Source organism: Podarcis cretensis (genome assembly GCF_951804945.1).
Source record: "Podarcis cretensis genome assembly, chromosome: 8".
NCBI classification, from domain to species: Eukaryota; Metazoa; Chordata; class Lepidosauria; order Squamata; family Lacertidae; genus Podarcis; species Podarcis cretensis.
This window is the reverse complement of record NC_137177.1, coordinates 14,079,973-14,102,496: the sequence shown is the minus strand read 5'-3', so window position 1 is coordinate 14,102,496 and position 22,524 is coordinate 14,079,973. Positions and strand designations below refer to the sequence as shown.

General features: G+C 44.7%; 1 long non-coding RNA gene across 1 annotated transcript in view; it reads right to left on the bottom strand.

Moving 5' to 3' along the window:
• LOC307221782 overlaps positions 1 to 22,524 on the bottom strand; it is a 479,077-nt gene that overhangs the window by 286,760 nt on the left and 169,793 nt on the right. The window contains exon 2 of the long non-coding RNA XR_013841510.1: positions 3,396 to 3,619. This is a non-coding gene — a long non-coding RNA (uncharacterized lncRNA). The remainder of the gene's footprint in view (positions 1 to 3,395; positions 3,620 to 22,524) is intronic.

Here is a 22,524-nt window from a genome sequence, read left to right as displayed (position 1 = left end):
CGCAAATAGACAAAGAGGGCCTGGCAATCGCAAAGGGAGTAAAGAAATTTCACGATTTCTTGTATGGGCATGTTGGGATTCTGAATACGTGCAGCTTCACACAGAGTCGGTTAGGAGTTGGACGACAGCCAAGGCAATATAAAGGAGTAAAATCTGCCTGGAGATATAGAGGCCTGGAGACAGCTCCAGGATTGGTCAAGCTCTCTCACGGGAATAATGATTTATGGCCTTCTGACTGGAATGTGTTAGTAGAGCGTTGAGCATTGAGAGTTGAGTGTCAAAGTAAGAGTCGTGTGGTGAGAGAGCTAGTTAAAGATCCATGTTCTGTTCTGTTCCTGTGAATAGTAACTTGAAGTCCAATTTATATATTAAACACCTATAAGTAACAAGTTACCAGTTCCTGTTTCGTACATCCTGCCTGCAACCCATTGCTTTCGTGAACTCTGCATATACTCTGCTAAGGTCTGGCTAAGGTCCTGCAACAGGTCAGAAAGTTGCAAAACACCAATATGGCACCCCTTTACCGTTGTGACAGACCACAAGCCACTGCTTGGCCTATTTGCCCCCAAGAAGCAGACCCCTCAGGTAATGTCACCCGGCATCCTCAGGTGATCGATTTTCCTCACCAGCTACCAGTATACACTGGTCCACCAAGGGGACTGGGAGTAGCGCCTCGCTGCATTTGACCGCCACTGCGATCAACTACAGTGGTGATTCCCAGGGGGGGGAAACAGCGAGGAGGGCTGGACAGAGGAATCCCAAGGGGATAGCAGAAGGGTGAGGCCCATAGAGCAGGAGAAGTGGGTAAGGGATGCAGAACAAGGAAGTCGAGAAGTGACCCCTGAGGCTGAGCAGCCACAAGAACCAGTTCCATGACTGAGTGGACCAGCAGCACCGGACCCAATGGCTCCATCATAGCCGGCAGCCCCAAAGCAAGAGCCAGAACCAGGAACCCCTACCGAGAGACACCCGAGATCACAACGCATACGTAGGTGACCAGCATACTTCATCAACTAGGAATGCTAACCTTCTGGGAGCAATGGGAACTTAGAGAGGAGGGGTTTATGTACTAAGCTTGGGCCCTAGAACAACAGGCAAGTAGGATCCTACAATGCAACAACTGGCTGGCTCACAGGAAAAGACCAATCAGGCTCCAGGAGGGAAGCAGAATCAGCCAATCAGACAGGACTCATTGTGTAAATAATGTATATAATAGCCTGAGGTTTGGGGGGCAATTCAATCACTGTTTTAGAAGCTGCAATAAAGAGCATGAAGTCACTACAGGACTCCGAGTATATTTCAGCTCATCTGGGGGGGGGGGGGGCGGCAGGAGCTCCTTTGTCCTTCCAGCTGGCGTGCAAGCCAGAGGGACATTGCGGCTTGCTCAGCTGGGGGTGGGAGCCTTTGTACCCTGCAGCTCAGCAGCGCAAAAAAGCTGTGTCATTCTTCACTCATTGAGGTGCTGGGGTGAAGCCACCTCCACTTCCTCAGTGATAGTGGGGGCAGTTTCAGCCAGGCTCCTTGCGAGGCTGGGTCAAATGCAGCTTGGTGTTTAAAACTGTGATGTATCTCCAGATCCTAATGTGTGGCTGGTGATACATCACGATGTCACCAAACTCTATTCCTTATGGTCCAGTCAAAAAACTAGCAAACCTGTGCAGACGTTACCGTTGCGAACTTAAAAGGGAAATGTCATAAACTCTGCTGATATTTTGGGAACTTGTTATCACAAGTTGGATAAGGATATAATTAGTCAATATATCATCTCCTGCACCCCTGAACATTCCCACACCATAAATTTCTACAGTGGTGCCCCGCAAGACGAATGCCTCACAAGACGGAAAACTCACTAGATGAAAGAGTTTTCTGTTTTTGAGGTGCTTCGCAAAACGAATTTCCTATGGGCTTGCTTCGCAAGACGAAAATGTCTTGTGAGTTCCTGCGAGTTTTTTTCCCCTCCCCCCTTTTTCTAAGCCGCTAAGCCGCTTATCTGCTAAGCCGATAAGCCGCTAAACGCCGCTAAAAGCCGCTAAAAGCCGCTAAACCGCTAATAGCGCTAATCTGCTAAGCCGTCAATGGGCTTGCTTCGCAAGACAAAAAAACCGCTAGACGAAGAGACTCGCGGAACGGATTCTTTTCGTCTTGCGAGGCACCACTGTATTCTTGGACAGTCCCACCACAAGTGATGGCATGTCTGCCTCTAACTAAAACCTTTCCTAAACATTGCGCTATCCAGAAGTAATTTGTACAATTGCTCTGCTATTCTACACCACCTATGTATTAACTTGATGTCCAAGGAACTATGGGAAGTTGCTAAGACATTGATAGACAGAGCAACATATTGATGCTGACGCAGTGCTCCTATGTTTCCTCTAACTCGGTATCGGGTCCAACTTGGTTGAAAGAAGCATATACTTTTTTCTGATCTTCCAGGCCCCAGATCAAAGTAACCACAGTCCGGTACAGCTGACTACCTAGGTAGCAAAGCTGGACATAGCTCAGGGATCTTGAACTGTGCCAGGGACACAGCAGTATGCAATGAAAATTGGGCAATGGAGCCAGAGTCATTAGAGTGAGCTTTTATAATTGCCTTCTGGAATATTATTTCTCCTTGTTCCAGTTGAAGCAAGCTTGTTATTTGCACGTGCTTGAAATCAGTGCTAGCAGCATTCATATGTTCCACGTCTCTCTAACTAAACTTTGGTGACATCTGCGCTCACTGGGAATCTCTCCAAACAAAGCATCCAGGCAGTATTTCTTATCCTGATAGGAAAGAGAGGTCGAAGAACACGTCATGTTTTATAAAAGGCCAGAGCTCCCAAGAAGAATTATTTCAGCGTCAAACTGCAACTACTATTCTAGTAACTATTCTTAAATGTTGCCAAACCGATTCTGCCATCATTTTACTAACAACAATCAACTGTAGTTCAGGACTGATTAAAGTACCCGTAAATTTTGCTCCATAACACGCAGATTTTTCCTCCTAGAAAGTAAGGGGAAATGTCTGTGCGTGTTATGGAGCGAATGCCTACAGATGGCGGGGGAATCTGCTGCAGTTGTGAGCAGTCCGTGGCTCGCTTTGAAACAGCAAAGCGGGTGTAAGTGGCTCCTGTCAGCGAGCCGAGCTGGGGAGGAGGGAGAGAAGCAGAGCGGGGTTGGCTGCTTTAAAACAACCCCGTCCTCTATGTTCCTCTCTCCTCCCCACTGAGCTACTAAGTAGCAGCAAAGCTTTTCAGCCAGCCTAGCCGGGAGGAGGGAGAGAAGCAGAGCGGGGTTGGCTGCTTTAAAACAACCCCGTGCTCTCTGTCCCTGCCTGCAGTTTTTTGCTGTCCGATTTTGGATTAGCCACTGTAGGGGCTGTGTGTGTGTGTGCTTGAGCTATCTTTCTCCTAAACCTGCTTCCCGTTCACTCTCCCTGCGCCCCTGCGCTCTCCCTCCGACTTTAGAATTGACACTCTGTGTGTCTGTGTGTGTGAGAGGGCTCCTTCTCCTTCTCTTGCTTCCCGTTCACTCTCCCTGCGCCCCTGCGACTTTAGAATTGACACTCTGTGTGTCTCTCTGTGTGTGAGGGCTCCTTCTCCTTCTCTTGCTTCCGTTCAATCTCCCTGCGCCCCTGCGACTTTAGAATCGACGCTCTGTGTGTCTCTCTGTGTGTGTGAGGGCTCCTTCTCCTTCTCTTGCTTCCCGTTCACTCCCCCAGCGCCCCTGTGACTTCCAGCACCCTGCGACTTTAGGGCCAGTTCTCTCTGTGTGTGTGTGTGTGTTTTGACCTCACTGCGCTTGTTGGGGGAGAGTGTTGGTTGCAATTTTTCTTGATTTGTCTCAGAGTGGTTACTATCATGGTTTCCTTGCCGGGGAGGAGGGAGAGACGCAGAGCCTGCTTGTTCTAAAGGAGCAAAGCCGGAGAGGAGCCTCTCCTGCATTATTAGCAGCATCCTTCTCCACACCCCCCACGCGTGCTCCTTGTCCCTTGAGTTCTTTTCCTTCCCTCCCTACTTAAAACGTGGTTACAAAGCACGGATCCACATGGATCCTCAGGATTTTTGCACTAGGTCACCCCAAATTCACCATCAGATCACATAGCATATCCAAGGCTACAGCCTGCACAAAAAACACATGCACCCACTGTTTCATGGGGCCGCAATGGCGCAAAAACGTGGTTACAAAGCATGGATCCACATGGATCCTCAGGATTTTTGCATTGGGCTACCCCAAACTCACCGTCAGATCACATGTCTGTGGCCACAGCATGAACCACAAAAATCATACATCCACTGTTTTTTTTCTTGTTTTCCTCCTCTAAAAACTACGTGCGTGTTATGGTCAGGTGTGTGTTATAGAGCGAAAAATACGGTACTGCCCATCTCTCCATCCATCTGTTCCCTATGCATTTAAACTCTTCCTGAGACATTGATGTCAATTTGGCATGACAGTTTTCAAGGTGAAGAAGCCAGATTTACTTCATGTTTGGTTACCATCAGAAGCCATTTTGAATAAAAATGTCGTGCCAAGCTTTTCCAAACTGCACTGATTACTTCATCGCAAAATTTGGCATGATGGTTTCTGGAGTGAGGATTGTGTTGTGGTGTACATTAGGAAACCATCAGATGCCATTATGAGTCAATATGGCAGACTGAATATTTCCAAACTGAACAGATTTAGACACTTCTAAAGTTATCATCACACAATTTGATGTGATGGTACCAAACACTAATATGCGTGTTTTTGTTTTTGTAAAGTATTGGATGCCACTTTGAGTCTCTCCCTGTTTCTTCCAATGCCCTCACCCTCCCTTATAATGTGAAGATGAGATGATACTTTGAGTAATTTAATCTTTTATGTCATTTTGAACCCACAAATGAGTTAATATTGATATAGAAATGAAACAATTGGGCATATGGAGACTATGTGAGATATTTGCATGATATGTACTCCCAAGTGTCCAGAGATGATCTGTAGATTAAGCGTGACAAAAAATCTTTCTCCTCCTCCTCCTCCTCCTCCTCCTCCTCCTCCTCCTCCTCCTCCTCCTCCTTCTTCTTCCGGATTTGGGGAGGGATACTCAAGGGTACACAGTACCAGCACCTCCCCCCGAATGTTAAAAGTGTGGCACTTATTGCAGCAACTTCATGGTGACTACTGGCACCTATTTTTCTTTAAAAGAGAGAGCACTGATGATGATGATGATGATGATGATGATGATGATGATGATTGGCATCTGTCTGTCTCAAGAGACAATTGAGTGCACCTGGACTGCTTCATTAGCAGCACCAAAATTACTTCCCCCGGGTGCAAACATGAGAGTGAGTATGGACGTCCTGGGCTGCCTGAATGACAAGACTACTCTCTTAGACTCACTGAAATGGTCCAAAAGAAAGCAGAGCAAGACATTTGGCAACAGCTTGGCTGCAGGAGTTGCCATAAGGACTTCCATATGCCATCCAACTGTCTTATGGACTCCACTCTGGATTGGTGTCGGGTTTATTTCTTAGCCTCCCCCCCCCATAAATATATCCCACAAGACAAGTAGGTTAAGGATCAGAGTATTCCTTCTCCTGGATCAGCTACCTTCTCAGGTTTTAACCAGAGCCATCAGTTGCTCACTTTCTTCTACAACATGTTCAGGAATCACTTTCATGCCTGCTGGACCCATGATGGGTTTTGCCCACTCAAACTGATGGAGCCTGTTATCACATGTAAGGAAAGTCCGAACTCACTGAAGGTTTGGGACCCATCAGCTACCCTCACTTGGCTTAGCCACCCAGCTGAAGCTGTTCCCAGGATGTGGCAGCTGTCGAATGCTGACAGCTTCTATGACCCACAGGGGAGACTTGAGTGCTGGGTGAGGACCAAAGGTGGACAAACTACCCAAGAAAAACTACCCCCGTGGTCCTATCCCTCCACTAACACCTCATATTCACATTTTTTTCCAAGGAGCTCAAGCTGGCACACATACTTATCTCCTCAATTTTATTTCTATTTTATTGAACTATAATAAAATCAAACAAATCAATATGAAAAACCACAAGAAATACAAAACGGCATTGCAGTATATCCAGGAGAGATGTAATATTTACTTGGAAAAGTACTTAAGAACAATACAAAAGCCAAATTTCACATATACAGTGGTACCTTGGGTTACATACGCTTCAGGTTACATACGCTCCAGGTTACCGACTCTGCTAACTGAGAAATTGTGCTTCAGGTTAAGAACTTTGCTTCAGGATGACAACAGAAATCGTGCTCCGGCAGCGGGGCAGCAGCAGCAGGCCCCATTTGCTAAAGTGGTGCTTTAGGTTAAGTACAGTTTCAGGTAAAGTATGGACCTCCGGAACGAATTAAGTACTTAACCTGAGGTACCACTGTAGAGGGAGTCCTGGGTACCTGTATTTGCTGTATATATGATAAAATCCCACCCAACAGCACAGAAATTTTTAGGGTCTTCTAAGCTTTGGCAACAAGTAAGTCATGATTTTCAACCAATGTTGACCACCACATAGTTTTAGAAGAAACCCAAACTCTCAAATTCTGTGAAATCTTCTAAATGGGGGCAACTGGGGTTCCAGCAGACAACAGAATCAATGCCAAGAATTCAAGAGAGTGGAAACCTTTCAAACAGTCATGCCATAACTGTGTTTTTAAAAGTTGTGTTGAAGGTGTAATGGGATCTTTTAATATTTTGGTGGGGGGGTTGTTGGTTTTATTGCATTTTTTACAAACCATTGTAGAGAATTTGAATAAGCGTGGGCAGTCCCAGTATAGGTGGGAAAAGGTGTTTCTTGTACCACAGCCCCTCCAGCAGTTCTAAGAAGATTGTGATTTCATATGGGGAGTCTGCATGGGTCTTCTCATGAGGTAGCTCAAGTATTGGAGTCTCAGTTTCAGGATCTGTCCTTCCAGTGAGCACTCAGGGCTGATTTCCTTACGAATTGATAGGTTTGATCTTCTTGCAGTCCATGGGACTCTCAAGAGTCTCCTCCAGCACCATAATTCAAAAGCATCAATTCTTCGGTGATCAGCCTTCTTTATGGTCCAGCTCTCACTTCCATACATCACTACTGGGAAAACCATAGCTTTAACTATGCGGACCTTTGTTGGCAAGGTGATGTCTCTGCTTTTTAAGATGCTGTCTAGGTTTGTCATGGCTTTTCTCCCAAGAAGCAGGTGTCTTTTAACTACTTTATTAACAGTCTATATACAAAGAATCCATCAGCACATCTGTGCTCTCTCAGCAGCAGTACAGAACAGCATAACACACAGAAGTGAAACTAAACACTCCCGCAAAACTCCAACAGTACTGAGACTTCCTGTCTCATACTCTCAGGCACTCACATGATATAAACAACCAGAGAACTACTACTGAGCAACTTGGGTGGATAAAAATCCTAACACTACTTACCACATCCCAGGAAACCAGGTTTCCCAAGTGTTGCCCTCAGGGCCCTTTCCTTCTCCTTTAAATTCATCTGAATGGACTCTTTTCTGTGTCAGTTGCCTGCGGTGGTCCAGCTCTTCCTGGCTCTTGCTTATTACAGTGTTATGAAGGAACTCCTGGGCACATCCCTCCTCCTGGTCATCCTTCCCCCAGGTGAGTGGAAATCAGACAACTAGCATTATTTTCTTTCTTTTTTTTTAGACTAAGCTGCTTCTGGCAAACCAGAGCAGCGCACTGTAACGCCGTTTACCTTCCCGCCAGAGGGGTACCTATTTATCTACTTGCACTTTGATGTGCTTTCGAACTTCTAGATTGACAGGTGCAGGGACCGAGCAACGGGAGATTACCCCGTCGTGGGGATTCAAACCGCCAACATTCTGATCAGCAAGTCCTAGGCTCTGTGGTTTAACCTACAGCGCCACCCACATCCCCTAACTAGCATTCTTTTCATCATCTCAGAGGAGCTTCAGGATCAGAGTTTTCCTTCTCCTGGATCAGCTAGTCAAAGATTTTGCTCATGTTTTGACCCCATAGCTCACCAATACATACATTTGACTGGAAGAATTGGAAGGGTGTAGAATTTATATTACTGATAAAATTATGCATGGCATAAGCAGAGTGGGTAGCAAAAGTTATTTCTCATTAGCACTAAAACTTATATATATAATGATACAGGCATCAGGAGAGTTGGACTTAAGATTCGAAAATTGAGAAACTAAATAAAACTGATATGTAGAGATTCACCTATAATTAGTCCAGGATCTTGTTCTCACAATGGCCAACTAGTTGACTATGGGAAGCACATAAGCAACACTTAAGTACCAAAGCACTTTCCACTCCTGTGTTATCCTGAAACTACCATTTGGAATCATACTACTTTCAGTTATGAACATAGAATATAGTCATCAAAGCAGTAATTGCTATCCTTATTCCCCTTCAATTTGTCTAATCTGCATTTAACCTGAAGCACCACTTTAGCTAATGGGGCCTCCTGCTGCTTGCACACCGCCGGAGCCACGATTTCTGTTTTCATCCTGAAGCAAAGTTCTTAACCTGAGGTACTATTTCTGGGTTAGCGGAGTCTGTAACCTGAAGCGCATGTAACCCGACGTTCCACTGTATTGGTTTTTCATGTTTCAGAAAGTTTCGGACTTCCGGGTTAGCGCCATCGGTGAATGGTGGAGTTCTTCCGACTGGAGGAGCGGGCTCCGTGAAAGGTGGGTCTTCCCACCACGGTGAAGGTGGGGGCCCGCTAGAGACCCCAGGCGGAGGAGCCTGGGGTCGTGGGGTTCAGCAGAGCGCCAAGAGCGCCTCCCCTTTTTGCCGGGAAATCCCTTTTCGGGGCTCCGGAGCGAAGTGGGGTGAGCAGTGCGGTGCATCAAACTGACTGCTACTTTCATGGAGGGAAGCCGTGCATCCATCACCGGAGAGGGCTGACTTTTTCCTGATGATAATTGGACTCAAAAAATACCCGTGAGTAAAAATGGAAGATTTGATTAAGAAAACGACAAAATTTACGAATTAGGCATGAAGCGGGAAGGTCTAAATAGGAAGTCCGCCTTCCGCTTTGTAAATAGACTGAAGCAAAGACCTTATAAGCTAATTAGCCTGGAAAATTGACTTAAAGACTGAAATTTCCTGCATTCATATACAACAAAATCCCCCTTGACAGCAGGGGAAAAGGGGGGGAAATCTCTGATTTCCTAATCCTGCGGGGAGAGAGTAAAGGAACATAAGTCTCCATCGTCCCAAACCTGGGGACAGGGTGTCAGGACAGAAAGTTTTGGAGATGCCCATCGATTGAAAGTGGTTTACTCTTGACAGATAGTAAAAAGAAGAGAAATAAATTAACTTTAATGCCGCTTTCTGCATTTTGCATGTTAAGGAAACAAAGTATTTGAAAACCGAAAGTAAATTTTCCTTTGTTGGATACATTTTAAAGATGGATGTGAACTGAAATTGTGTCCCCTAGAGGGAGCTTGTCAATTTGTTGCTGCAGTTTATAGTGAAATTCTACAATTCTGGGAATTAGACAGTGGGACCAGCCGCCTGACCTTGAACAGCAATGTGCCGGGAAGAAACCTTGTTGTCTGCCCTTGGCAGAATAAATGCTAAGCTACAGCAGCTGCATGAGAAAATGGACTTAATGAACGAAAAACTAGACTCTATGTCTGTTGTAGCCAGTAAATATGAACTAACAGAAAATAAGGATAAAGAAGCTCCACAACAACTAACTCAGGAAGCTGGCTTGACAGGGCAAGTTCAAGGGCAGATGATGACGGAAGAGGTTGTGATTGCACTTCAAAAGATACAGATGGAGAAACCTAACTTCCTGCTTGACCAAAAGTCGCAGTACTGCAAGATTGAATATGATGTGTCAAGTGTTTGGAGTTAAGGAAGCTTTGAGCTCTGGCGGGACTCTGGAATGGGTCGACAACTACTTCTGGAACAACTATTTTTTGGATTACAAAATTAATCTGGGGGAGTGGGACTCTGGGGAATGGGCTAGCCTGATGAAAGAAAATGGAGATTATTACCGGTTGGAGTTCCCCGGAAGCCCACCTCCCAAGGAGAAAGGGAAGAAATTATGAAAGAAACCAACAAGGGACAGGGAAGGGTGTAAGAATAAACAGGAACAAGAAAATCTGCAGAGGGGGCATGGAAGTTACTTAAGAGCCTCGGATATCAGAACACCAGATTGATGGACTGGACGTGAGAATGAAAGGACTGACATAACCCGAAACCAGGAAGAAGGGACGTTGGATAAAAACTTGAGGAGAACTTCTTTTTATTTTTGGAATTAGTTTGATAGTAATGAAATTTGTTGGAAAGGAAATAATTGGCGTTAGTAGAAAGGTTTGAAGAAGTTAAGTATAAATATGGTCTAAATTTTGAAATTTTATGGGAAGAAATTTAAGGACTATTTGCAGAAACAGTGTAAAATCAATGGATGTTAAAATGAAGTAGGAATGAAACGAAGTGATTTTTAACAATAAGGTTAAAAAGGAATATGCAAAAAATGGCTTGATAATTAGATGGGAAATAGAATGATATAATATGTTTAAGATAAAGAAGAAAATAAAACAAGGAGGGAAAAATTTGCTGAATTAACTATTTGAATTGGAATACAAAGGAGGGAGGTGTGAGGAAGTCATGGAAATAAGTAAATGAATTATAGGACAGAGAAAGAGGGATTTGTTTTTAATCTGTTCTTATTTTCCCTTTGTTTTTTTTTCTGCACTTTGTATTTTTTTTTGTTCTTTTTTTGGATTATGTAATTTCTTTTTTCTCTCTCTCTTTTTTTTCTTGGAAATTTCAATAAATATTATTTTTAAAAAAAGAAAGAAAAAGAAAAGTTTCGATTTATAGATTGGACCTGAAGGAAGTTCTGCAGTATTTCAAATTAATGTATTTTACAAGTTTAAATGCAGCAGTTGCATTAAAAAAATGCTTCAAGAAAAACAAATCCCCAGCATTGTTGTTTCAAAGAGTAGCAGCTCTTCTCCTAGTTTATCTCATTTTAATAATTCTGTTTGGTAAATTTGAAATGACCCTCATTCATTCAGTTAAAAATATTGGAAACATTACAATGAAATTACATTTCGAGTCAATAGACCTACATTTTTTGTAATAGTTTTTATTACATTTTCTGTTTTACAATTTCAAATAAACCTTATAAAACTTTAAAATATCCAATGACTTCCCTTACTATACCCATTCAAATCAATTTTCCACTTTTACATCCACCATCAATTATTTACTCTGTTAAATTTTTATAAATGCTTTCAGCGTTTTCAGCTATACACATTTGTTCTCCATTTAGTCAATAAATGTTTTCCAATCTTCCTTAAATGTGTGTTTTTCTTGCTCTCTTGTTCTATATGTTAAATCTGCAAGTTGTGCATATTCTGTCAACTTCAATTGCCAATCCTCTTTAGTTGGGACCTCACTAACTTTCCATTTGGGGGCTAACGAAACACAGGGCACATTTTTTGCATACATAAATAAGCTTTTCTGGCACCTGGGAATTTCAGTTTGGATTATCCCCAACAAAAAGGACTCTGGGTTTTTGGGGGAAAGTAATTTTACGATAGATAAGTAAAATGAACCATGAAAGGGAAAGCAGGGAAGCAGGACTCGCCTGAGTGAGTGCTTGAGGACCCTTCTCTTGCCGCTTACCATCTGGCCTGGGGCGGGGCCTGAAGCCTCACAAGGACTGCTTGCTGCTTGCTGCCTGCTGCCCAGGAGGACTCCCCTGAATGAGTGCTTGAGGGCCCTGCTCTTGCCACTTACCATCTGGCCTGGGGCGGGGCCTGAAGCCTCACAAGGACTGCTTGCTGCTTGCTGCCTGCTGCCCAGGAGGACTCCCCTGAATGAGTGCTTGAGGGCCCTGCTCTTGCCGCTTACCATCTGGCCTGGGGCGGGGCCTGAAGCCTCACAAGGACTGCTTGCTGCTTGCTGCCTGTTGCCTGCTGCCCAGGAAGACTCCCCTGAGTGCCTGAGGGCCCTGCTCCTTCCTGCCACTTACCACCTGGCCTGAGGCGAGGCCTGACAGGCCTCACTAGGACAGTTGTTGTTACTGCCGGAGGGGCAGAGTGTTTTTAAAATGTTTTCTTTTTTTAAAAAAAAAAAATTATATGTGGGGGGTGGGGGTGGGATGGATGTTTGGTTGGGCTTGGGGATTTTTTTTAAATTATTATTTTGATGTTTTGTAATTTTTACATTTTTTGTTTGTATTGTTTTATTGGTTTTGTTTGTTTAAGGTGTTATTTTGTTCTTAGGGGGAGGGTTCAGGGCTTCCGGGGAGTGGGCCCCAGCCCACAAAATGGCTGGGGCATGTTCCACAGGGGGGGGGATGCACTGGGACAACTGATCTCAGTGGTCACGGGTAGGAGGAGGAGTTACGCTAAGACTAGACCATGTCATTACAGAGGGGGCAGGTTTAGTCGTTGTCTGAGGACTATCCTTGCCTCCGGGTCTGGTCCTGACCGGATGGATACTAGAATCAGCAAGGGATACCCACATGACCTGAAGGTGCTGCTGTGCAATGCCAGGTCAATGATTCATAAGACTACTGCCATCCATGACTTGATCATGGATGGAGGACTTGACCTGGCATGTCTAACAGAGACTTGGTTGGATGAAGCAGATGGGCCTGTCCTTGCCGCTGCTTGTCCACCAGGTTTCTCTTACGCACAGCAACCCAGGTCATGTGGGCGGGGAGGGGGGGTTGCAGTGATTTTTAGGAAGTCATTAGTTTGCACCAGGCGTCCTATTGGGAAGACCCAGTTTTCTGAGTGCATGTTCTGGAAGGTGGGCAATAGGGGCAGTACGGGATTCCTTTTGGTGTACTGACCTCCCCGCTGCACCAAGGATTCCCTGCCCGAGCTGCTTCAGGTTGTGGTGGATGTTCTCCTGGAGACACCTAGCTTGGTCGTCCTAGGGGATTTTAACATCCATGCCGACACGACCTTACAAGGGGCCGCTCGGGACTTCGTGGAAAGCATGGCCTCCATGGGGCTGCCCTGAAGTAGTCTGGCCCAACCCATAATCACGGACATGCCTTGGACCTGGTGTTTACCTCTATGGATGTTGGTGATCTGACACTAAGTAAAAGCGAAATGAAAGAAGTGCCATGGTCAGATCACTTCCTGGTGCAACTGGACTTCTCTGCGACCCATCCCCTCTGCAGGGAGGTGGGACCAATTCGGATGGTCCGCCCCTGCCACTTAATGAATCCAAATGGTTTCCAGAGAGTGGTAAGGGATGCTTTATGCCATGTTGATGGCCTTTCAGCCGATTCCCTGGTGGCCCGCTGGAATGTGGAGTTAACCAGGGCTATTGACTGTTTGGCTCCGAAGCGCCCTCTCCGATTGCATGGAGCCCGGACAGCCCCGTGGTTTTCCACGGATCTGAGGGCAATGAAACAAACGTTGAGACGGCTAGAGCGCCGGTGGCGGATAACTCATTCCGAATCTGACTGGACACAAGTTAGAGCTCAACGTTGAGCCTACCAAGTGGCGATAGCAACGGCGAAGAAGAATTTCTTCACCGCCTCTATTGCATCTGCAGAAAACAGCAGCAGGAGTTTTTTGCAGATAAAATCGCTCAGATTCGGGAAGAAGTAGACTCCACCATGGGAGCAGGGCCGGGGCAGGAGAGTGCTAGAGTTCTGTCTAGTCAAGTTGAGTGGGATCAATTCCAATCTGTTACCTCCGAGGATGTGGACAGGCTGCTTGGACGAGTGAAGCCAACCACCTGTCTCCTGGATCCTTGCCCATCCTGGCCTATAAAAGCTAGCCGGGAAGGACTGGGCGATGGGCTGCGTGGGGTAGTGAATGCTTCCCTCCGTGAGGGAGCCTTCCCAGACCCGCTGAAAGAGGCGGTTATTAAACTGCTTCTTAAAAAACCATCTTTAGATGCGGCCACGATGGCCAACTATCGCCCAGTTTCAAATCTTCCATTCTTGGGCAAGGTGATTGAGTGAGCGGTGGCCGAACAACTCCAGACACGCCTGGAAGAAGCGGACCATTTGGATCCCTTCCAGTCGTGATTTAGGCCTCATCATGGGACTGAAACTGCCTTGGTCGCACTGGTTGATGATCTTCGGCGGGCTAGGGACAAAGGTGAGAGCTGTTTCCTAGTTCTGCTGGATCTCTCAGCGGCGTTTGATACCATCGACCATAACATCCTTCTGGACCGTCTTGAGGGGCTGGGAGCTGGGGGCACTGTCATACAGTGGTTCTGCTCTTTCCTCCTGGGCCGTGTTCAGAAAGTGGTGGTGGGGGATGAGTGTTCAGACCCCTGGGCTCTCACTTGTGGGGTGCCTCAGGGTTCTGTCCTCTCCCCCATGCTTTTCAACATTTACATGCAGTCACTGGGAGAGATCATCAGGAGGTTTGGGCTGGGTGTTCATCAGTATGCAGATGATACCCAGCTCTACCTCTCTTTTAAATCAGAACCAGTGAAGGTGGTGAAGGTCCTGTTGGAGGATGGATGGCAGCTAACAGATTGAGGTTGAATCCTGACAAGACAGAAGTGCTGCTTTCGGGGGACAGGAGGCGGGCAGGTGTGGAGGATTCCCTGGTCCTGAATGGGGTAACTGTGCCCCTGAAGGACCAGGTGCGCAGCCTGGGAATCATTTTGGACTCACAGCTGTCCATGGAGGCATAGGTCAAATCTGTGTCCAGGGCAGCTGTTTACCAGCTCCATCTGGTACGTAGGCTGAGACCCTATCTGCCTGCGGACTGTCTCGCCAGAGTGGTGCATGCTCTGGTTATCTCCTGCTTGGACTACTGCAATGCACTCTACGTGGGGCTACCTTTGAAGGTGACTCGGAAACTACAACTAATCCAGAATGCGGCAGCTAGACTGGTGAGTGGGGGCGGCCGCCGAGACCATATAACACCGGTCTTGAAAGACCTACATTGGCTCCCAGTACGTTTCTGAGCACAATTCAAAGTGTTGGTGCTGACATTTAAAGCCCTAAACGGCCTCGGTCCAGTATACCTGAAGGAGCGTCTCCACCCCCATCATTCTCCCCGGACGCTAAGGTCTAGCGCCGAGAGCCTTCTGGCGGTTCCCTCATTGCGAGAAGTAAAGCTACAGGGAACCAGGCAGAGGGCCTTCTCGGTAGTGGCGCCCACCCTGTGGAACGCTCTTCCAGCCGATGTCAAAGTGATAAACAACTACCTGGTATTCAGAAGACATCTTAAGGCAGCCCTGTTCAGGGAAGTTTTTAACGTGTGATATTTTATTGTATTTTTGTTTTCTATGGAAGCTGCCCAGAGTGGCTGGGGAGGCCCAGCCAGATGGGCAGGGTATAAATAATAAATTATTATTATTATTATTATTATTATTATTATTATTATTAGTTACATGTAAAATGTTTATTTTGAGATGTATAAACTGAAAAATTAATAAAAATGGTTATAAATGAAAGACTCCACCAAACTGATTTATATAGAACGATTGCTTTAATAAACATGGATGCAAAACTATTCACAGCTGTGATGGTTAAGAGATTAAATGTCTTCATAGGTCAATACATCACCACAGATCAAACAGGATTCATACCCTTAAGAAATACAGCAGACTCTATAAGAGTTCTTGATATAATCTATGACCTGCAGCTAGGAAACACTCCAGGGGCATTAATTTCACTTGATGCCTTTAAAGTGTTTGACAGAGTTGAGGGGACCTATTTGAATCTCTTACTTTCTAAATTAGAATTCAGCTATAATCATGGTAAATGGATATGCTGATGCTCCAAGAAACCTCAACAGGGTCACCACTGCTTTTTGCAGTGGCAATAAAGATCTTAGCTATACAACTATTTGCCTCTGTGAAGGGAGTGAAAATAGGAAATGTTTAATAAAAAGTAGATTTTTTTGCGTATGATACATTGGTAATTGGGCAAGATCCAGTTGTTGTGCTTTAATCTTTGAAAGAACATTTTGAAAGTTTCCATTGAATTTCAGGACTACAAATTAAATATGGAGCAGGTCAAAAGCAGCTGACAGAAATGTCAAAGATAAAAATAGCCCATGGGGGGTTTAAATACCTCAGGATAATCTTTACAGCTGATCTTAATCAATGAAAATGAAGAAATGATAAGTCTTTGCTCAAAATGGTAATAAACAACTGTCTTAATGGAAGCACAAAAACCTTAGCTGGCTAGGTCATATTGCAGCTATAAAAATGTCAGTTCTGCCAAAATTCTTATTCCTGTTTCAGTTTTTATAAACATTTTTTTAAAAATGGCAAAACAAATTAATCTCCTTTATCTCATTAGGAAAAAGACCCGGACTCAGTTAAATAATCTTATTTAGACATAGCAATAAAGAATGTCTAGGAATACCCAATCTTGCATTATACTATGCAGCTTTCCAAATTAAATCATTGATGCCACTCATTAAAGGCAAAGTAGATATTGCATGGGCACAGAGAGAAAGTACCCACACAAGACCATCAGTACGTGCTCTGCCCTTCCTGAAGCTGCCTCAAATGGAACACAAAAAGGGGGACAACCCATTTTGCAAAGTAACATTGATGGTGTGGTGGAATTGGAACTCCGTATTGGCTCCTAGGCCTTCATCACTGATGCCCCTGCTAGATCACCCCTTATTTAAACATGCAAACAAATACAGTATAACCCATTTGGAGATCTTGAAACAAATGGTTTCTATAGGATTAGAGATTTGTTTGTAGGTGGTAAAGCAATCTCAGAAGAGGACATGAAGGAAAGACAAAAGGCATTAAATGGTCCTGGTTACAACTGTACAGTGGTGCCTCGCAAGACGAAATTAATTCGTTCCGTGAGTTGCTTCGTCTTGCGATTTTTTCGTCTTGTGGAGCGCAGATTCCCCGGGTATTAACGGCTTTAAGAAAAAGGAAGCAAACTCACAAGATGTACTTTTGCAAAGTCTCTGGAATGCAATGGTGAAGGCTTGAGACTCTTGACAGCTTTTGAATCGCTATGTAACAGACATAGCCATGACAGGCAGTTTCGGTGATAAATGGTATGATATTAGACGACTTTGTGGACAACGTGGAAGAGATGGGAGACTGACATAGGAACCTCAATAGTGAAAAAGCATGGAAATCTATATGGTGTAATCCATCTCTAAAAACAAATTTCTTCTCACCTCCAGGAAATTTCCCTTAAAATTACCTTTTGCTGGCATGGACCTCCACACGTCTTGCAAAGATAAATCCATCAAGCTCACCATTATGTTGGAAAGACTGTGGAGAAGGAGGTTCCTACTTTCACCTTTGTTGTGGGGTATACTGTGGGCCACACCTTTTGCCACAAAGTTTTTCATCTGATCTCTAGAGTTACCCTCCTACTTTGAAGTTTGATATGGGTGTACTGTAAAGAAACCTCTAGTATACTGTATTTGATGGCCACTATCATCTCCTCCTTCTCCTTCCCCAACACCACAGGAAAAGTTGCTTAAATAAGGCAAAGAGGCTGCTAGCTTTGGAAGGCAAGGGGTGGGGAAGAATCATAACTCACCCACCAGCGCAGGGGCTCCCTGTCTTTTAAAGCAATGGCCGTCTTTTAAAGCAGTGCCGCTGGCTATTGCATGTGTGCTGTTCTCTCCCTCTTGCTCCCCCCAAGCAGGAAACACCATCAGAGCACTCCTGACATATGGTTGTCAAGCCTCGTTCTTCTGGGTTGGGGTTTGGGTGGGCAGGAAGGAAGGAGAACTGAGGCTCATTGGGCTTTGCGGTGTGCAGGCAGCAGGGTCAAAGTGTCACTTCTCAAATGAAAGTAATTTTTATTCTACAGTACACATTTCCTCTGTGAGAAAAGACTGTGGTATGTTAAGAGATAAAGTTGAGAAGTAATGAAGATAGAAATGTGATATTGAAATTACTAAGGTGGAGACTGTGAAGATATTAAGAGGGAGAATGAATTGTAACTAAGATCAAGAATATTCTGTATGCCAAATACATTGGTTGACATTCCATTCACTGTTGGCATCCTTCTGCAATTGCTTTATGAGTAAATAAAAATAATTAGAGGTTTGATTGATGAGATGGAGAATGAAATGGCAATAGAAGGGACAAAAGTGGGTGTGAATTAATGAATACATAATAAGTAAAGAACTATGGGATATTATTTTTATATTTTATCACAATGGAGAAACAACTGTGGACAAATATTAAAAGATTTATTATTGTTGAATATGGAGAAATGGTTGTGAGAGTTATTGGAGGTAAAGTTGTAATGTTAGATTAGAGAAAATATATTGCTGATTTCTCTTTTTCCTTTCCTTTTCTTTTTCCTTTTGTTTTTCCCTTGATGTTTTCTTTTCTCTTTCTCTCTTTGTTTTTGTTTTTATTTAAATTAATTCCTTTTCTTTTATTATGAGATAAGGTGTACGTAATGTTATTTCTTTGATTACATCCTTGACAATGGACCTCCCCCTGTGTTGTTTGTTGTTGTTTGTTCTCCCTTGTGCTATAACCCACACCCTAGTATTCTTGCTTGTGGTGAGCTTGCCAATGTAGTATCACTTTCAATAGATGCTTGTCTGCATTTTCTTTAATATCTGGATTGCCATTGCCATTTATTATTAATAAAAAATAGTTGGCTTCTTTTATAATTTTTGTGTAAAAAGGAAAATGAAACAATTTATTTGGGTCAGGAAAGAAGATCAATGGAAAGAAGATCAGCTGGGTGGCACCAGCCTTTTGTTTTTTGCCTACCTGGAAGCAATCAACACAACTTTGCAAGGTTATGCATTGGGTAAGGCTTTGTTTGGATGGATGGGAGGGTGTAGCCTTTGCCTGCCCCTCCTCACTAAGGGTATCCTATTAAAGGGACCTGGGGGTGTGGATTCTATCCAATGCCTGGACGTGGGCTGTTGGAATGTCACTGCCCCAATGGGGAGCCCTCAGAGGGTCCCTATTTGATGTACGTCATAGGGCTTCCCCTATTGGTGGTTTACCCTGCAGATGGGCACGTGTCAAGATATAGTCTGGCTTCACCCAATGCCTAAGCCAAACCACCCGCATCTGTAAACAATAAATCTGTGGCCTATTAGAACCCATAAACAAAAATTATTTTTTTCTGTGTAATTATTGTCTGTAAGAGTTGCAGGGCCTTGGCATGCAAGTGGGGCTGAACAAAACAACATGCAAATTCTCATATTTTACTTCAAATACCTTTCTCAGCATAGAGATATAGAATACACATTCAGATGTGCCTGATGAGTTTATTTTTTTATAATGAATTTCACCAATTGTGAAAAAGAAAACCCATGAGGCCTGAGCTCCTCTTCTCACCACTAGGCTCCCAGTTTCTTCTGCAGCTACCATGAATGGTGGAATTAACAAGGAGGAGAGCTTTGCTGTCTTGTATTTACCCCTCAAGGTCGATTGTCTGTGGATATCTCAGCATTCCAGCATTTTGCGTCAATTTGAGTCAGTCCAAAGCTACCGTGTAGTATGTTTTTTCCATTAAGGGCACACAAGTCTTCAGTTGCACAGCCTTTAAATGTGAGCCTTCGAAATTTAAAAGGATCTGTGTAACACAAAGTATAACCTTTGCATGAGTTCTTTATTAGCGCTTTGGGGATAGGGATGACTGTGGTTATTAAAGCTCAACCAACACACTGACAATACACACTCACCAACCAATCTGACAGCCAAGTATCACTAGCTTTGAATTTGGGTTTCCTGGCTAACTCCGTGGTCATGCATTGTGAACAGGAAGTTACCCTATGCCACAGTGCTATTTTTCTAGAAAAAGAGGTGCCAGAACTCAACATGAGTGCCCCCCTTGTTCTCTTAGAATGGCAATGGTGCCCCCCTGAGAGTTGCTAGAACTGAGTTCTGGCTGAAAAAAAGTCCTCGTCTCCCACCCCATGTATTTTGCTAGACTAAGGCAGCAGTTCTTTTGCACACTTGTGATGTGGTAAGATTCCATTAATACAGTTCAACTTATTTCCTAGGAAATATGAACAGAGGTGTACATGGTAGGACCCTTCTTTCTCCCAGACTCCTTTACTTTTGAATGTTTGGCCAAAGTGTGTGGTTCTGTCCTTCTGGACCAGCACCAAATGGTGCATACTGCTCTGAGGAGAAGCTGTGATGTGCTGGTTAGTCCTGCACCTTCCCCTGTATCCCTCTCATTTGCTCTTCCTTGTGCTTTGTAGGCCCCCCAGTCTCACACAAGGTAAAACCTTGCACATGAGTGAGCCTGTGCCCTCTTGTTGTTATGCTCTTCATATGGGGATAGTTTGGAATCCAAAACAGGACTAGAGCATTACCCTTTCCCTCAAAGAAAGAAATCAAAGCTATACACAAATTTCAGTCATTGCTTTTCTGGAAATGAGAAAGAGACAGAAGCAGGCAATATTACTCACCTCCAATAAGACTATAATAGTGAATGCACTTGGTCTCATTGGCAAGGCAGCTGACATACCCCTTATGTGGGCAACTTTTATTCTTTGGTTTCTTAAATTCAGAGGTCTTGAAGCAGGCTGGGCACTGTAGACCATTGGGGGAAAGATCTTCACGTGGAGGAACTACCATAATAAAAAGCTACAGTCAGCATATGGTTACACCTCATTCCCCATTCTCTTTATTGTACTTTTATTTTGATTTCTTTCATGCCTTCTAGTAGCTGCTGACACAAGCTGGACAGGCTACCTCCACATTATGTCCTGCATTAATGATGATGATGATATCAATAATAATTATTATTTATTTCCATCCTGCTCATCTGTCTGGGTTTCCCTAGCCACTCTGAGTGGCTTTCAAAAGAACATTAAAAACAGAATAAAACTTCACATCTTATGGGAGGGCATTCCACAGGGTGCCATTATGGAGAAGGCCCTCTGTCTTGTTCCCTGTAACCTTACTTCTCACAGTGAGGGAACCATCAGAAGGCTGAAGGATGGAGGTGAAGACACTATTTCAGGTATACTGGGCCGAGGCCGTATAGGACTTTAAAGGTCAGCACCAAAACTTTAAATTGTGTTTGGAAACATACTGGGAGCCAATGTAGGTCTTTCAAATGTTATATGTTCTCAGTGGCCACTCCCAGTCACCAGTCTAGCTGCCGCATTCTGGATCAGTTGCAGTTTCCGGGTAGGACCACATAGAGCGTGTTGCAGTAATCTAAGCGGAAGATAACTAGAGCATGCACCACTCTTGTGAGACAGTCTGCTGGCAGGTAGGGTCTCAGCCTGCATACCAGATTTGACCTGTGCCTCCATGGACAGCTGGGAGTCCAAAATGAATCCCAGGATGCACACCTGGTCCTTCAGGCGCAGGCACAGTTACCACATTCAGAACTCCACACCCGCCTGCCCCCTGTTTCTCCAAAACAGTACTTCTGTCTTGTCAGGATTCAACCTCAATCTATTAGCCATCATCTATCCTCAAACCACTTCCAGGTACTCACACAGAACCTTCACCTGGTCAGATTTTAAGAGAGAGGTAGAGCTGGGTATCATCTGCATACTGATGAACACTCAGCCCAAACTCCCTGATGATCTATCCCAGCAGCTTCATATAGATAATATAGGCATGGGGGAGAGGACAGAACTCTGAGTCACCCCACAAGTGAGAGCCCCTCTATATGGTCCAGAAGGATGTTATGGTCAATGGTGTCAAAAGCCGCTAAGAGATCCAGCAGAACTAGACAACAACGTTCACCCTTGTTCCTAACCTGCTGGAGATCATCAACCAGCTTGACCAAGGCGGTTACCATCCCATGATGAGGCCTGAATTCCAATTGGAAGGGATCCAAATGGTGCGCATCCTTTGGACATGCATGGAGTTGTTCAGCAATCACCCGCTCAATCACCTTGCACAAGAAGATTTGAGACTGGGCAATAGTTGGCCATATCAACTGGGGCCAGAGATTTGTTTTTAAGAAGCGGTCTAATGACCGCCTCTTTCAGTGAGGCTGGGAAGGCTTCCTCACAGAGGGAAGCATTCACCACCCTGCAGAGCCCATCGCCCAGCCCTTCCCAGCTCAATTTTAAGGAGACAGGTGGTTGGTTTCACTCGTCCAAGCATCCTGTCCACATCCTCGGAGGTAACAGATTGGAATTTATCCCATGCAACTAGACTAGACAGGACTCCTGCACTCTCCCACCCCAGCCCTACTCACATGGTTGGAGTCTACCTCTTTCTGAATCCGAGAAACTTTATCTCCCCCTATTGCCCAGCTTCCAGAATATGCACTCATAAAACTGGGTCTTCCCAATAGAATGCCTGGTCCAAGCTAATGACTTCCTAAAAATCACTGCAACCCCCTCTCCCCACCCACATGACTTAGGTTGCTGTGCCTAAAGGAAACATGGTGGACAAGCAGCAGCAAGCACAGGCCCATCTGCTTCATCCAACCAAGTCTCTGTCACACATGCCAGGTCAAGTCCCTCATCCATGATCAAGTTATGGATGGCAGTGGTGTTGTGAATCATTGAAATGGCATTCCACAGCAGCAGCTTCAGGTCATGTGGGTCTCCCTTGCTGATTCCAATATCCTTCCGGTGAAGACCAGATCCGGAGGCAGAGGTAGTCTTCAAAGCCTCCTCTGTATTGACATGGTCTGGCCTTAGCGT